Here is a 15,139-nt window from a genome sequence, read left to right on the forward strand (position 1 = left end):
ATGGAAAGATAATTGAAGAGAAACTTGCAGACATTTTTAAACCCACCATCTCTAACTAGCATTATAAAGAAATCACATGAAGATAAGGATAATATATTTCTGTGAATGAAAACCAAAACTGGAGTGTAAAAGTATGAAAAGAATATTAGAAAAAAATCTTAAGTTAAAAATGGTTTAAAAAGCTCAACAAGTAACAACTAATTACAAGCATTGCACCAGTGTTTCTGAAAAAAAAAAAAAAAAAAGGCAACTCCAAACACAATAAAAATATTTTCATTGATGTGGAAAATGCATCAAAGAGTTTACTTTTGTTGAAATGAAGAAAGATACTTAGTTGAGAGGAAAGAGTGAAAAAGAAGTTGTGTTCAGTAAAAATCAAGATTTTCACAGTGATCTTTCTTTTAATACCCTCATTTTCAACAAAGTTCACTTCAAACTGCTCTATATGACTTTCCATCTATATTTACATTGTAGGTCAGATACTTCAAAATGGTACTACTCTCAGACCAATGTCCTGAAACCAGAGCACTGGTATACTTTTTCTCTACATAGACATGGTCCAATGTGACTGAAACCACAGTACCCAGACCTGAGAACTGACATGCAGTTGTGAGTTCAGGGGGATGGACCTAGATACAGAGATTTTTAAAATAAAGCAGGAAGAGTAAGAGAATAACTGACATAAAGAAAATGAAATAAATTAAAAAAAACAAATAACAACAATAAAGAACTAGATCAATCTACAGAGATGTACAGATTAACATACAACTGAAAGAAAGAAAGAAGAAATCTTTAACAAGTCCTAACAATTGGTACAACAATTGACATATTTGATAATGGTATTCAGTAACCTGGTTAGAATAGACTAGAAATGTAGTAGCTGCGATGTGCCTAAGTACAAGGTTCTCATTAAGGTTAGCTATCTCATTAATTTTTCCAGATGAACAAATGCCATCTTTGCCCAAATATCTGCATAATTGTTACTTCATTAGCAATATCTCTGTGTGTGTGGAGTGGGAGGAAGGAAAACGAAGAAGGAAAGAAAGTGAGAAAGATAACTCAGTAAGAAAGGTAAGGGTAGTTATACTGGCTAAGAAAAGGTAAAACCAAGATTTTTGATAGCAAAATACTTCAAGTATAGTCTACACCTTTGTGCCTTGACTCAGAAAATAATTTAAGCTGGAAGGGAGCACTAGAGATCATCAGGTACAACCCTCTGCTCAAAATAGGGTCAGGTCTGCAGTACTTTTCTCTAGAAGAGAGAAAATATGTTCAGGTGATCCTAGAGCATGTAAGGGAGTAATTGATACAAAGAGAATGAAAGTAATGACAAAAGCTAAACTGTTGGTGTGGAGACCAGATTAATGCATATCATGGGGATGAGCTGTTGCTACGTGCTCAGCAGACGATCTTCAAAAGGAGGATCCCATTTTAATTTCTTAGGTAGGAAATGAGATACACACTTGATCTTATGGCTTACAACTTCAAATTTCCAGTCGGTTCAAGTTATGTAAGATTAAATTCAATTGCAGAAGTTCTATGTTGATTTATTCAAATTACTAAATGCAACAACAAACTGAGTTTCCAGTTGTATTACATCAAAATTTATTGTCAGAAAATGTTGAGACAAGTATTTGTAAAACCATAAGAGACATTTGCCTTAAGATTTTTCTTGCTTTCCTTTTTCCACATCTTTCCCTCTGCAGAAGGTATTTTAAAAATCTTTTACATTAGATACCTTTCTTTTATTGACAGATGTTCTTTTAAAATTTATTTTCTGAACTCTTTTTGGAACTGTACAAAGAACCGGAAAAACCATTTTTGTCATTGTATAAAATATGTTATAAATAAATTGTGGCATAATCAAGGGACTGTTCTGAGCGGAAACGTGACAGTCACCCAGGAACGGCATGATGACTCGCAGTCACTGTGGCTGCAGAGATACACAGCACTGGTAGCTTGTTTAAAGTTAATATAGTTTCTCTCTCATTTTCATCAGGCTTGGCTGACAACTTCAAGAACAGTCCTTGGGAAACAGAACACAAACCCAGAAGAGAAAAGGGGAAACACTGAAAATGGCCAGTGTTACATGTTTTGTTTGTCACGTAGTAACAGGGACATGACAAACTAGAACTGTCACATAGGAGAGGTGCCATTCAGGGCGAGGGTTATCTGTGAGTGTTTCCCATTGCTGTCGCCCAAGTGTAAAGCCTTCTTTAACGTCAGTTGCACAAAGTTGTTAGCAGCGTATCACGGCTATCCTCAAGAAACAGCTAGAATTCCTTACTTTATGTATAAGCCTTCAAAGCCTTCATGGGCCTTATGCTCTTCCTCTAAAGCTGAACTACAAGGGAAACTGAAAAATAATACCTTTGATGTAGAAAGGACAGCTATAGCCCAGCAGGTTGCGAGTCATTTTCTAGTATTGTGCCCCATTTTTTGGTTGTTTGGTTTTTAATCAATAAATTTGAAAAAATACAGACTCCAAAATTTTTGTCTTTCTTTATTCATTAAAAACACTTACAAATGTTTTCAATAGTTTTGTAATGATAAGTACGGATCTTCTGAAATGCAAACCCTATTTGTAATGCCACTTGCTTTTACTGTTCTGGTAGGATATTCTGGCATGCTTAGCAAAGTTTAGAGCATGCTGAAACCCTTTAATAAATAAATAAAACCAGTGCTGGAGTGCATCAGGGTATCTTGGCCATGCTTCAGTTATTAAGTTACCTTGAATGCTGTGATAAGCAAATACCATCTTAACATGGGCTATTTACTATGTGTTTAATGGCAACTTAAAGAAAAATCTCAGCAGTGATCTGTGAATCCTTCCTGTTTTAAAAATTGAAAGTGAAGTTTACTATGAATTTAATGTAATCTAAATGGTTCTATTGCACAGTTGCCTGTTTTCACTAGAAATTTCGTAACTGAATTCATGTGTTAGCACATGTTCTTCCTCCCAAACTATGAACAACCAGTTTGTGAAATAATTCCTGAACCATTTTCTCAAAATGCTCAAAAATTCTAAAAATTTGTGCTCAGAATAAGGTGTTATTTTCAACATGCAGGAACGCTGCTATTCAAAATGATCTCATAAAATTGATCCAGAAGTTATTGAACCATAGATCTCTAAGGGACTGTTCGATACTACTCATCATACCTGATGTATGAACTTGCTTTCCTTTAAAAATGTCTTCTTTCATACAATAGATCTTAAATAAGCAGTATTTCTTTGATACAGAAACTGCAGGCGATACCATACAAGCAAAATATAGCACAAGTTGTGATCAAATATTTATTAGAAGTGGAACAGATGTAGCACATACCATGGACGTGTGCTCTCAGATGGCCTGTTCTATTTTTAGATTTGAGAACGTATTAAGTACTACATTGCTTTGTTTACTTTGTTAGGTTTTGCAGTTTTTGGTAGCTGATCTGTGACACAGTCAGATTCAATTAAGCACCAAGAATTGCATTAGCCAGAAACCTGGGACATTTCCAGAATAAAAGCTTTTTCTGAAAAAGAGGTTATTTATTAATAAAATGAAATTACTATGACCCAGTGAAATTATAGTGCTTTACCTAAAGTTGAAGGATAATATGCTTTTCATCTACACTTTTTACATTTTTACACTCATTTACACTTTTAATCTCTGATTTTATCTATAATAAGTGCAAAATATCAAAACCAGGTTAAGTTTTATCTTAAACTCTTTCCAACTGTCAAACTGTTAAAACTGAAAAAAACCCAAGCACAGGTGGGAGCTTACTGATAATTACATATTCTTGAATTTGAATCTGACTGTACTTCCACTATAAGCTATTCCTTGAGAAATCATTGAAACTGAATACCAGATAAATGATGAAAGCATCTAAGCAGGCACACAAAGTATATTAATTTACAAATGAAAACTAAATTAGATTATTAAACTATTAGGTGAAATGCTGTTTAACAACTACCGGGGTCACCTTTCTTCATAGATTTACTTTCATTTTAATGATTCAGTAAGATGACCAATGACTCTTTCATACCAGTGTGATGGGTTACAAAGAATGTTTCATACCATTAAAATCATGCAAACAGGGTTTAAGTGATCCAGTCTGGCAGCTCAACATACTTTTCGGCATTTTGAGAACACTTGTTTTGCTGAAAATAAGCTTGCAGCATTAAGAGAGTGACCTCGCTTTCCTGTGACTGTCGGAATTCTGCACTTTTCATGAAACCATGAAGAAGACTGATACAATGTGTTTTGAATCTGGCATCACTAAATAATCTAAAAAAGCCTCCGTCTCTTTCTGGATGTGACAAGCTGATCTGTTCTTAGCTGTTGTCAAAAATATTGCTAAATTTTACCCCATAATCCCAGCTCGGATCATTGTTCTGGTGACAGCAAATTTAGCTAAAAATGTGATTACCATTTTCTCATCCAACTCTGTGGGCTTTCTATTGGAAAAATGTCATTAATTGCTTTGCTATCATTATAACTATGTGCTTTATTTTGCTTTCTAATGTAACAGTCAGACAATTGTCGCTGATATGAGCCCTAGAGGATGGAAATGAGACCTCTAAGAGCCAATGAAGCACTATCAGAAAGGGTGATGGTACAAATAGGAAGCTCCCTTGCAGAATAATAATGAGCATATAAGCAAGATGCATCATATAGAATGAAAGAAAAACAAAACAAAACCAAACAAAAACAAAACCAAAAACTACATGGTAAAGCATGGAGGCTTTTGTTTTAAGGAGACATGATGAGTCAATTCCGAATGCAAAAAAGAAGTTGGTACCAATAAAAATAGATACAGTTGGTTTTTTCTGTAGGAAGTTGTCATCTGGATTTCAATAATGGCAGTTATGAGTGCTTGTCTTAAGTATAGAAACCAGAGGACGTAATTTGCAAGCCAAGAAAATGAATTTATTCTCTAAGCAGTGTTATAGACTATTAACTTTTGAAGTGTGTTCATTAAGATGTTTTATTTACACAATTGTAATGTAAAAGCCATTGTGAACCTCATACAGCTGCATTTCACAGAACACAAGAACAGGTTTCAAAGCAAGCACCTGTCTGTCAAGCCAGAGGTAATCAAACACAGTGGTGCCGACTTTCACAGCCATATACAATGATGCCACAAAGTTTTTATTAATAGAAAGTATTAATGCCTATAGGAAAGTACAGTACAAATATACAAAAAGTATAACAGTACTCTACTGAAGGAAGGAGTTTGTTATGCTCTGCTCTTTGGAGGTATATTTCAGATTTACCCCTACCAGGTATCTTAATGCTCCTCGATTCTTCTTAGATGAAAGTTGCCAGATTTAAAAAATGTTTTCCTGATTTCTGTCTAGCTAGTTGAAAATGTGATTCTTATTTTTCAGAACCCTGTTGTGCTGGTTTTGGCTAGGGGAAAGTTAATTTTCTTCACAGTAGCTAGTATGGGGCTATGTTTTGGATTTGTGTTGAAAACAGTGCTGGTAATTCAGGGATGTTTTCGTTACTGCTGAGCAGTGCTCACACAGAGCCAAGGCCTTTTCTGCTTCTCACCCAACCCCACCAGCGAGGAGGCTGGGGGGGCACAAGAAGTTGGGAGGGGACACAGCTGGGACAGCTGACCCAAACTGACCCAAGGGGTATCCCAGACCGCATGGCATCATGCCCAGCAATAAAACTAGGGAGAAGGGTGGGCAGGGGGGCCGCTGCTCAGGGACTGGCTGGGCATCAGTCACTTGGTGGTGAGCAATTGTTTTCATCTGCATCACTTGTCTTTCTTGGGTTTTGTTTCTCTCTGTTATTTTCCTTTCCATTACAAATTATTATTATTATTTATTATTATTATTGTTGCTGTTACTGTTATTGTTGTTGTTATTGTTGTTTTTATTGTCATTATTGTTGTTTCTGTTCTTATCATTGTTATTATTGTTATTATTATATTTCAATTATTAAACTGTCTTTATCTCAACCCATGAGTTTTCTCACTTTTACCCTTCCAATTCTCTCCCCCATCCCGCTGTTGGGGAGTGAGTGAGTAGCTGGGTGGTGCTTAGTTGCTGGCTGGGGTGAAACGATGACACCTGCCTTCTGCAGAACAGGACTGCTCAACTAGCATGATTTAGACTTTCTAAGTGTTAAAAATACAAAACTACAACCTTCTGAAGAAGCAGCAGTATCTCTTAGCAAAAATACAATTATGTGTTTTGAAACAAACTAAATTAGTTTCTTTTGTTTATTTAAAGGTCAGCTTATTACCATTTTGAAAAAAAAAATTCATTAAAAATGTTCAAATAAAATATATTGACATCTCTGAAATGTTTACTCCATTTCTGGAAGCCAAATTATCTGACTTGCATTTTACTCTTCCTTGTACCCTGTTCATAAAATCATTTTTTCCTTGCACTCTGGTAGGTTTAGCTAGATAGACAATGGAGACACAAAATTATACTAGCTGCAGAGAGATCATAAAACCAAGAAAATGCAATATCAGCTGATCTCTGACCTTTCTGCCTCACTGGGCTTTCAATTTATCTTTCCATGAAAGCTTTGGGTAAATTCTAAAAAACTGTCAGAAGAGAAAACAATGTCAGGAATTACTGATAAACAAATAAAGAACATAATTATGCCACTGTGTGCATCCAAAGTGTGGATATTGTGTAGAATCCTAGTCAACCCATCTCAAAAAGTACTTACTAGAACTGGAAAAGCTTTGGAGAAGGTCAGCAAGGATGGCGAAAGCTGTATGTCAGTCCCCATGGAAGCAGTGACTAAACAGACTAGGTTTTGTGAGAAAGGGAAAGACACTACAAGAGAGATATAACAGGCATGACATCTACAAAATCATGACTTGACAAGGGCAAAGAGGGAGCATTTGTTCATTGTCTCTTCCAAGATATAAACTAGAAGGCATCCAGAGAAGCTAACATACATGCAGTTTAAAACTGTGGGTGTCCTTGCCACAGAAGGCTGTGGATATTAAAACTTTACATGGTTCAAGTGGAAACCGGACAAACTCATGCAAAAGAAATCTATTGAGGATGTTCAAAAGCTTCTTCTAGCTTAGGCAGACTCTCAGCTGCACATTACTGGAGTTTGGAAGAGTATTTGGGACCAGGATCAGTGTATTTTTAATCTGTTCCTATAGTCTTTGTTAGGCATCCCCTCTTGCCCACTGCCAAAGGTGATACTAATCTTGCTCTGACTCGTTACAGCTATTCGTAGACGTGTGCCCACCTCTCATTACCAGTAGCAGCACCAACATACATGTGATATATATAATAGAGCTGAACTTCAAATTATCCTGAAGGTCTAAATGATACATAGAGAATTGAAATAGAAAAGACTGATATTGGAGAAATTTCTTTTGCTCCTTAGCCAACTGTGTGACATCCAATACAACTGGTCACAATATCAGCTTATGGGCGAGAAGAGAGAAAAGAACTTCTGCAAAGTGATTACAGCACAGCAATATGTTCTCTATAAGCAGTTCTCCACTGACAGCCCTTTATCAGAAATACTCGTTAAATCAGGGCCATGAAGTTTGGGTGGCACTGAGTCCCTGAGGATATTTGCTTTCCACTGTGCCTCAATGGAGCTGACAAGAATAAAACCCTGAACCATCCAAAATAGGCTGCCTATGCCTGTCCACAAGAGATAACCCAAATGCATTTCTAGACTAAATATTCTATTTCAATAGTCCCTGTTGTGTGATATGATCCCTGAATATAAGGCAAGAGTGATGTCAATGCAAACCAAAATTGCCATTAAGGTGGGTGGGTGAGCAAGCTGTTCCTGCTAGTGTCACAGGGGTGTATGTTTTCTCCTTCAGAGAATATATTTTTACTATTTATCCAAAACATTATATGAGTTTCATTAAATTATGTATGAACTATTTGCATAAAATTGCCGGCTGTCTATACTTTTTTGGAATCTTTGTTAAAAAGTAGCTTACTTACAAAGTCTTTAGGAAATTGTTAACAATATTTCTACCAAGGGTCATCTATTATTTGTTCCCTTGTTTTTTTCTTCTTGTTTTTCTTTTCTTTCCTTTTATACATGTAACATTTATCAAGGTGTTTTAAATTATAACAAGGCATTCAGTTGCTGTAGTATATCATCTGTAGCAGCATTTTTACAATCATGGCAACTCTGGCAATGTGAAGGTTCAGAAGAAAGTAATAGTAATGAACATCAATATAACTGAGATATTCTGCAAGTATTTCTTTTATATGAAGGCAGATCAAAATTGCAAACAAGACATCCATCTGAGGTCAGTTTTTCACTTTCTAATGTTTCACAAAAATCTATGGATTTGACTTCTCATCTGCCAAATAAAAATAGTGCTATTATTGACACTGCTGGGTAAAACAGGATTTCTTATTAGTCATCTACCTGGAAATGATGTTGACTCATTCATTCAGTAGCTATCAAACTAAGCTTAATCCAACAATCTCCACTTCCTGCTTTTTTTTTTTTTTTTTTTTAATAAGAGCTTGCTCTTTGTTTCTATATTTATTCAAATAATAGCGACATGTTACATTACTAGACTTGGTATTGCTAGAATTTTGAAACCTACAGTGAGCTCAATTCCAGCTTCACCCAAGTAAGTCTATAAAATAGCCTTTTATCTTTAAATAGATTCTAAACAATCAGTCAGAATAATTGTGCAACAGTTTTTATAGGCATAGTTTGAATGATAATCCAAACCATCAGTGTTTGTTGCACATTTTAAGAACTCTCCTAATAGGATTCATAAGGCTGCCTTCCAAGAATGTACCTCAAAAACAGAGAGGACTGTATGGCCATCACATGCTTGAATACACTGACACCCAGAAGAAAGAAAATCATCAGTACAAAAATTAAAATTAATAAGATTAAACCAGTCCAGCAGTCTAAACAATAGCAGTCAATCAAATTTATCCACAAGATGTTATTGCCTGCTGGGAATAAACATGTTTCACAATCACAAGACTTCACCACAACATAAAGTCCAGAAGCCCTGACTGAACATAAAAATCAGTAAAAGACTGAAGAGTTTCTCTTCTATGTGGCCTGTGTCAGTGACAGGTATGATAATAGGTCACAGCTGTCATCTTCTCGTCAGAAAGCCTCAAAGTTCAGCTTTCTTTAAGGAAAGATGAAAGGTAGCTCATGTTCAGTATTATTGGTCAATATCTTAGTGGAGAAGAAGAATAAAGCACATGTTAAGCATGGACTTGCATGGCAACAGAGAGCTGACAGAGAAGTACTCAGAATGGAAAAAAATGTTAGGTAGCCTGTATCAACACACAAGCCATGCGCCCAGAAAATTTGAGTTCTAGGTGTGGGCCCCCTCAGCATTTCAGCTCAGTATTTAGAGGTGTTGGGCCTTTGGAAATTACAATTTTGCCCTACTGAAAAAAAATTACTTCTTTTCTCTAGCTGAGAAATGGACAAAAGAAAACATGCTTTACTTAACGGCAAGGAGATGCAATATTTCAGCAGTTAAAGTGCAGAGCAATTTGATATCCTGGGAGGAAAGGCAAGATACGTTACCATTTCAAATTATCATCACTAATTATTATCATTAACAACAACTTGCCAATGAAAGAACGGTTTGTTTATTATAGCTGAGTATAGTTCATGCATGAATATGCAAACTCTGTTGACCAACATTTTTTTTCTCCTTAATGTCCACAGAAGATTTTGTTCCCGCTCAGGGTTAAAATCTACCCTACTCCTAAAGCTGCAATAGGTAGGACAAAAGAAAGAGTATATTCTCATCTTGCTATGTAAAAGCAAGTGCAGGTCAAATTGAGAGTTCCTGAAACTCCTAGATTGCTCCATTCCATCATGACAATTTTAAAAATCCAAGCAACTGACCCAATAAACAAAAATGTTACATTCAGACTAGAAATACATTGCACAGAGAGTATCTCACTCTGATTTTTAAACTCCTTTGTTTTGCTGTTTTGCCCAGTCAGCACGTGAGTTGGAACTCCATAATCATAAGATAACTATAGCACAAGGCAGATGGTGTGTGGGTAAGCCAAGAAATGAATTTCACAGAAATACATTGGTAGAAAAAAGCTACCTGGGACTAATCCACAAGAGAACTACTTTCAGTGATATAGATTGATTTTATTTTAGTTGTGAGTACACTTAAAGGTTCTTCTGCTCCCTATTTTTATACATGCCAGTGTGAAGGAGAACTGTTTAGGTGTAGTGGATTTGGCGGAGCTACTCTGTCCGTGGCAGTGCCATGCCAAGAGTGCTCCAGAAGGGGTCATTTGCACATAATGTAGGAGGCCTCCTTTCCACCAAAGGATGGATCTGGAAGGAAAAGAGGTTTCATGATCACCACAGGTTTCCATGTTCAATCGATTTATGCTGGAGATACCTTACACATTGTGCCCAACCTGAGAATTTAATGGCACATTCCAATTCTTCCTTCTTTCAGGTTCAATGTTGCCAAACCTCACATCAATTCCAAGCACCTCAGCACAAGGAGCTTCTACAGACATACAGAAAAATGTCACAGGATAAATAACAGACTCAGAAAATGTCAGCATCCATCATCTTCACAGAAACTATCATCCCGGATAGGATAATGTCGCCAGACTCAGGTTGTTTTACCGCCACGCATTTCAACATGGTGGGTTATCCCAGAACATTTAAATCAAACATGCAAGTCCCGGGCGATGGGAAGGAAGGAGTAAAAAAAAATAAAAACAAAGCACTCATTTTAAAAACTTGAAGAGAATTTACGAATCCAGATACAATTGAGTTGTAATCTGCAATTGTGTCTCCATTGATCATTTCCCCTCAGAAGCTTCACTAACTTTAATGGTAATTTGCTTTGGCTTAGGGGACTGTCCATACCAAATTATTTTGGGACTGATTCTGGGTAATTGGATTAATACGGATTCAAAATCCACAGTCACAAAGGTATTTAAGCGACTGATACTGTAGCAGAAATGTTGGTACCTGAATAAGCAACTGTAATTAGTATTTCAATTACATTGTGTTCCCTGATTAATTACACATTTTACAAAAATACCACATCTCCTGAAAATGAAAGATCAAGCTGTCCTGGGAGAAAGGAGGAGAGAATAGCCCACAGAGAATTAGCATTAAGTTGTCAGATGAGTTTTTACATCCTGGCATGCCAAATTTCTGACAAAGCCATGACCATCATTTCAATAGCTGGCCTAATGCTTTGCTATAACACATCCCAAAACCACCAAGTACAGAGAATACAATTTGCACCAGAAGCTTGATGGATGTTATGTTAAAGGGTGCAAGTTATCTCTATGTGTACTCAAATTTATTAAGTTGCAGTCTATAACCATGAGACAGTTTCATGGAGCCTTTGTTTTATAGCAAGAAAAAAAAGACATTAGTGCTTTTCTACAAGAGGTAAGAGAGATGAAGTCATTAGCATTTGTACAGCAACCTTGTCAATCGAGTGATTTAGTAACAAGTTTGCATCCTCTTTAATTATAAAGTTCACAGAAGTATCGCATTACCTGAAAACCAAAAGACAAATTCCCTCCTAATGTAGGTCTACTGAGAGCTATTTCCATGGATAATTTGACCCTAAATTCTCGGCTCCACTGACTACAACAAGCTGCCTAACTCACACAATTATTTTAAATTAATAGTTATCTCTTGCCCAAACAACAGGAAAGCGCTGCAAGAATTTTCATGAGGACAGTTCCCATCCAGGAAAGCCAGAATAAGCATATAATCCCACCTTGACCATTTAGATCTTTGTGTGATTCCAGCAGGTGTGCAGGAGCTGAGGGAATGCTAAAAGATGTACAGTGCACATCTTTGCACAGGAGAGGAAAGGGGACAAACCAGTTGTGTGAGAGATCTGGAAGAGAAGCTTAGCTAACTTCTTCTCAGAGTGCAAGGGAGACAGGGCAAGCAAAGGGAAAATCTGAAGAACTGAAGTTCTTCCTAGGTTCAGGGATCAGACAGTCTAAGGCTAAGATATTTTATTAGTCTTTGAAAAAAGTTGTTGCTCTTTTAAATGCATCTGTATTATAATTTTATAGCCTGTTCTGATCACACGGCCTGCAAATAGATATTGGTTTAGCTTTGACCTGCTAGGTGAGAAAATCCAAGCAGAGAACACTCCAAACAAGTGCAGGACAGAGTACCCTCTGCAAGGTCAGACAAATTACTGAAAAAAGGAAAGATACCATTGGATTTTGCCACATTGATTGGCAAAAAAAATCAGGTTCTTAATTAGATGGGAGTTATTGAATGCAGATACATGGTTGCATTGCCATGAGAACAAAGGGGACAGTGAAAATTGAGTAGCGTTACTTACTTTTTCCAAACACGCAAAGTATTATTTTTTTATCATGTCTTGGCTACTCTGGACACTTAAGTGGCAAGTAGATGTCGGAGCAAACATAAATGTTTAAGTACTAACACCCTCCTCCCCCAAACTGGAAGAAATGCTTGAAATTCTTGGTTCTTGGGGAAGCTGAAGCTTATTCCTTCTTCCTTGCTCATTTTTTATTCAGAACGCCTGTCTAGGACTCTAGCAACAATCAGTTGTAGCAACTTTGACAACTCAATGTTTGCTAATCCTAAGGACTGCAAAAATATAGCAGTTACAAATTGTAAAAGGTATTAATGCAGAATAATATTATAAAATAATTTAAAAATTATAAATACTGAGGTTGAAAAGGTGCTTAGTTTAATTAATGTGTTGCCTTACATTTAAGCCACAATTCACTTTGTTTTAAAGCATATTTACACTATCTTTCTATTTCTGGAATAATATATACATTTGATTGGGGTGTTTTTAATGCACTGCAGCTGGCAAATTCTAATTAAACAAACCAGAGCTGGGAATTAAGATCTGAGTATGTCATAGTGTCCTTAATTCATGCTGGATGCAAAATTAAGGCAAATATTTGCACTGCCATATTCTGTTGTTATTTGTAGAGAACTGCAAATCCACACAGAACTACAGAAAGCAGAGATATATGAAAGTCAGCACTTGCAAAGGCTTTACAGTGCAAAGAACTAAATTGTCCAACCTCATTATATCTATGCTTAGGAAAGACAGCATCTCTTTGTCTGTGTGACCCTGATGAGACTTCTGTCAAGGCTTTTGAAGCGTATGCTTATATGCACGAAGGTGTGCAATGTTGCAGTACTGCTCCATAGTACAAGAATGGAAGAAGGGGGCAGAATTGCAGAAGGCCTGGAGGGTCCCTTGCCTCCTATACACCACCACGATGGCCACGGCTGTCCTTGGGCACAGGCAAAGTAGGCATTGCCAAGCATCAGCTATTAGTAAGCAGGCTCCACTGCCATTTCGACACTCTAGTTTTGTTTCAGCCAAAGGCTTGGGAAGAGGAGATCTTATTTATCTTCAGTGGTCACCAGCTCTCACTGTTCCTCTGTCAGTGGTAAGAACAAGAAACCACAGTTTCCAGTACTCATCTCAGCTCCTCCTCCACTTTCTACCATGCGAACTAGCTTCTCCATGGCCACCCATCCTTTGGCCGGCAATACTCAACTCTGCATGTATCCTTTAAGACGCCCTAGGCTGGTTTTGGCTCTCACACTCACAATGTGGCTGTGCAGGGTGAAGTCAATTTCCTGGCCTGGATAGGTAAAGGATGAAAATTACTCCTGTGTCTCCCAGGCACCAGAGGAGACTCTCAAGAAGACCTGTGCCTCAGAGGCATGCCGGGAAAACCAAACTCCGATACTCTGCTTGAAAGCAGTGTCCCAATACTCCCATCCTTTCATTCCAAAATTAGCTGCTGTGAATGGGGAGCTGCAGGCGCTAGGGCTTTATTGAGGGCAAAGCCTACACAGGCAGGCTTCTGTGACAGAATTGTTTTTCATGCCATATTTTAAGGAAGATAAGCGGGGCATTTAGCTCATTATTTCTACCAAAAGGTAAAATGTAGCCTGGCGCTATTAAGTTTCAGCACTTATTCACAGCTTCAGGGTGTGGCATCTGAGAACTGGCTATATTTAGACTAGACAAGCTGTATGCTGTGCAGAAGTGTTGGCAAATTTTGATTCTTCTATGTTGTACCACAGTCATGGAAAGTTTTCTAGTGTTGATAACTATATAATAAGACTGCTGAATTTCCACTACACTGTATGGATTTGTGTACTTAGACTGAAACAAAAAAGTAGGAAACAAGTACTGCCATAAGACTATCAATGCTGCCAAAATCTAATTTCCTATTTCTTTTTCAAATGCAAGTATATAGTCAGATATACACCACAGTGACTCTATTTAGCATAAGGTATTTTCAAAGACTATCTGACAACCAAAAGAATTCCTTTTCCTGACAATTTTTATTTATACCTGAAATGTCTTGAAAAAAGTCTGTTCCTACTTCCTGCCAACTCCTTTTCCAGCACCTGGCTGAGATCTGGTAAGAGAAAACATTGTAGATTTTAAATTAATCTTGCTGCATAGCTGTCATGAATACCTAAAAAATACCTGCATGCATGTTTAATTGTGTAACGTCTTCTATTCACAACACTTAACATGACTCTCAGTGGTAATATGTGTTATAAACGTTTTCTAGTTCAGTAATGTAAACAACGCTTAAATTATTTGCATATGTGCAGACTCTGAGATGAGCCCAGGCTAGGACCCATTTTAAAACATACGTATAAGATTTCTGAAAGAGTCCCTTGTATGCTCCAGTGTTGGAGTTATGTGGCAGAACAGAATTATTTTGTAGTGTTTCTGCTAAGTTGAACTATACTGAACACTGTGAGACAGTTATGAGACCTGAAAACTATAGACAATCTTCTTCACTGATTATATGTTTCTTCTGCAGTACCTGCAATACATAAATACAGACTGTTCAAAGTCCCTGTCTAAATTATTGGATGTAAAATTTATTTCAGCTAAATCATCTTTTCCCCTTTTGTTCTGTCAAGGTTGCTATTTTTTCATGTGAAAATTTTTTCTTTTGAAGCTGTTGCAGAAACAAGAACTGTCAGCACAAATACCAAATATTTCCACTATGTTTGACTTCTATAGTGCCTCATCATAACTAGTGTTTATTTTCTTTTTGCCCTCATTCATACCCTTTGCTATGAATGAGCTTCCCCACTGGTTTGCTTCTCCTGAGAGCATTGTATGATTGCTGTGATTCAGCTAGTCT

Source organism: Haliaeetus albicilla, chromosome 1 (assembly GCF_947461875.1).
Source record: "Haliaeetus albicilla chromosome 1, bHalAlb1.1, whole genome shotgun sequence".
Lineage (NCBI taxonomy): Eukaryota > Metazoa > Chordata > Aves > Accipitriformes > Accipitridae > Haliaeetus > Haliaeetus albicilla.